This window comes from Pteropus alecto, unplaced genomic scaffold, assembly GCF_000325575.1.
Source record: "Pteropus alecto unplaced genomic scaffold, ASM32557v1 scaffold134, whole genome shotgun sequence".
In the NCBI taxonomy this organism is placed as follows: domain Eukaryota; kingdom Metazoa; phylum Chordata; class Mammalia; order Chiroptera; family Pteropodidae; genus Pteropus; species Pteropus alecto.
In genome coordinates, this window is record NW_006436283.1 from 1,819,429 (window position 1) to 1,822,243 (window position 2,815).

Below are 2,815 nucleotides of genomic sequence, written 5' to 3' on the forward strand. Positions count from 1 at the left end.
AAAAGGGGGGGGGGAAAGGGGGCCCAAGAACCACCGCCCCAGAATAAACATCCAGCGCCCACGGCCCATGCTGGAGGCGGCGGGGCGGTCAGCGGGAGGCGGGCTGGGAAAGGGCGCTCACACAGGAAGCACACTGCTCGTACTTGCTGTGGCGGACACTTGTCATTCTCACAGCCCCGGGACACTTGTACTGAGACGCTGGGGACGTCAGGGGAACGACACTGTGTTAGAGCGAGTCATGCAGACTGATAGAAAACGCAAGTGAACCACCCTGTAGGGCAGGTGGTAGAGGCCACGCCCCCTCGGCTGGTGGCTGTGCGGGTTTGGAGTGGCCAGGTCTCGGAAGGCCGAGCTGCAGCGGGCCAGGGCAGACCCGGGGCCGGTGCCCAGGCTCCCGGTCTGTGTGGATGAAGCGCCTGAATCAGCTCCGCAGCAAAGCCCAGGAATGTCATCTCCCCAGGGGCATGCGCACTAGTCCTGCATCCAAGCCCCTCCACTGGGAAGACATCAGAGGGCGTCTGTCCCGCCTCCCACCCACGGAGCACGTCCCACGGCTTTGTAACAGCCACCTCCGCAGCTGTGTTCTTATCACAGTCATCTGCCTTCCCTCCTGGCCCTGGCACAAGGTCAATCATCTAAATAATTCTAAAATGTTTTTAAAACGGTGATCTGTTCCAAGCATATTAAAAAAAAGGTCCTACAAATCACATAACAAATATCCACGCGCCCACCGCCAGATTCGACTTGTCTTAACCGTCTGGACTTCAGACTCCTTTTTGAGGAAACGCATACTGAGCGGCAGCTCATGCCTGTGCTGCCCTCGGCCTTTCTACCTTCCCTCTGCCCAGGCGCCGTGGCTCCAAACGGCACGGCACGCGCGCAAATGGTAACTTCACAGACACAGTGTCTTCGCTGCTAACTGACTCGCCCTCGCCACACAGGGATACACGTGGTCTGGGGTGAGCACAGGGATACATGTGGCTACATCGACCCTTCAGCTGCAAGCTGGATTCGATTATGTGAATAAAGCAGAGCCGATTCACTGAGGCTCCTGTGGCCGTCTGAGCTTCCCCTCATCGCACTCTTCGTGTCCTGTGCGTCTCCTCAGGCACAGATCGGGACACAGGTGGGGCACAGGTGGGAGCGTTTCTCTTGGACCCAAACATTCCTGTGATTTGGTTCTTTTCATTTGGGATGACGACCTACGCTGTCTGGAGTTGAATGCCTCTTGAAGAGGTGTGTACACTAACCATGCTTAAAAACTGGTGCAAATCAACGTTTGTAAACTAAGAGAAATGGGAAATGGTCGCTGAAGGGTCCTTTCCCCATGAACAGCCCCTGTGACCCACCCCCGGGCCAGCCCGCAGCACACACTCACCGAGAGACGCTCCCCTCGCCTCGGTCTGCGGGGAACTCCCCGCGGCGGGATGGGGCCTGGCGACCGAGCTCCGTTCTCTGCAGGCTGCTGAGCAGAACAGGGCAGGGCTGGGCAGGCAGAGCTTGCCAAACCAGTGCCCTGGTGGTCTGACGGCCACTTCAAGCCATGTGACTTGCTCCCAAACTCAGAGTTTCAGGCGGCCAAGACTAATGCAAGAGGAAAAAGCAAAGGCAAACTCTGATCCAGGAAGCAGGACAGGTCTTTGACCCCTGAGGTTTGCTCAGTCAACACAGAGCTTCCTTAGCACTAGGAGCAGGTTTCTAGAAGGAGAATGGGCTTTGAACCCTAGAAGGACAAGGCCAGTTGGCAGGTGCAATAGTTACCAGGGTGTCGAGGGCCCCTGGGCACCACAAGGCCAGACCCCACTGACGGGGAGGGGGCAGGGGAGTGAGCAGATGTGGGAGAGGGAACCAGGGATCGTGAGCCCATCTGTCTCACTGTCCCTTGGCAGTTCATTCCTGGTTTCCTCAGGGGACAGTTGAAAGATGCTGTGCACCAAGGTTTTATGGACCGAATGGTGTCCCCTAAAAGATACTCTGAAGTCCTAACCCACCCATGGCCTTGAGTGTGACCTTATTTACAGACAGGACCGTTGCAGATGTAACCAAGTCCAGGTAAGGCCATCGGGGTGAGCCTTCAGTCCTGTATGACGGGTGTCCTTCTAACATGAGACAGGACCCCAAGACACACACACACAGAGAATGCCATGCGACAACCAAGGCAGAGACCGGAGCGATGCGCGTATAAGCCAACGCACACCAACAACGGGACGCTCCAAGGAGGGCCTCGGCGGGCCCTCCTCGAGACGTGGAAAGTGAGCCTGCCCTGCTGACACCTTGATTTTGGACTTCCGGCCTCTGGGTGGAGGGGGTGGTGCTGGAGGCTGAGAGCTAAGGGGTACAGGGTGGTTTCTTTTCTGGTGATGACAATGTTCTAAAATTGACCGTGTGGACGGATGCACAGCTCTGTGAATGCCCTAAAAGCCACGAATTGTGCACCTTAGATGGGTGAATGATGCAACATGTGAATTATATCCCAATAGAGTTGTTTTCAAAGAACAAAAAGATCCCAGAGCTGCAGGTGCCATGCCCACTCCCCCCTCCCGGCCCCGCCCCTGCCAGGATGCAGGGGGAGGGTGGTGAAGAGGGATCCTGGTGTCCTGGGCTGCCCCTGCCTCCCTAAGGCCAGCACCCCCGCCCCGACACGTGGGACACCAGCCCTTCTGTTCTTTCTCCTTCTTTTTAGCCTGTGCTGGGCCTGCAGGCAGCCTGACTTTCCGGGGCCCCGGCCAAGGGCCTGTCGCCTGCAGGCCCCGCCCTCCCCTGCACGATGCTTCCTCATTCCGGCATCCCCACTCCCTCAGCTGCCCCTGTGACC

General features: G+C 57.7%; 1 protein-coding gene across 6 annotated transcripts in view; it reads right to left on the reverse strand.

The window, feature by feature from the left end:
• The window catches only part of CARD14 (caspase recruitment domain family member 14), a 24,145-nt gene that overhangs the window by 15,547 nt on the left and 5,783 nt on the right, over positions 1–2,815 (reverse strand). For 5 of the 6 annotated variants that reach the window (XM_025047200.1, XM_025047199.1, XM_025047198.1 and 2 more), the window contains one exon: positions 1,379–1,584. The gene's annotated coding sequence lies outside the window, so the exon portion shown is untranslated. Of the gene's footprint in view, positions 1–1,378; positions 2,785–2,815 lie in introns of those variants that run through there. The other variant, XM_025047201.1, reaches the window with a different exon arrangement.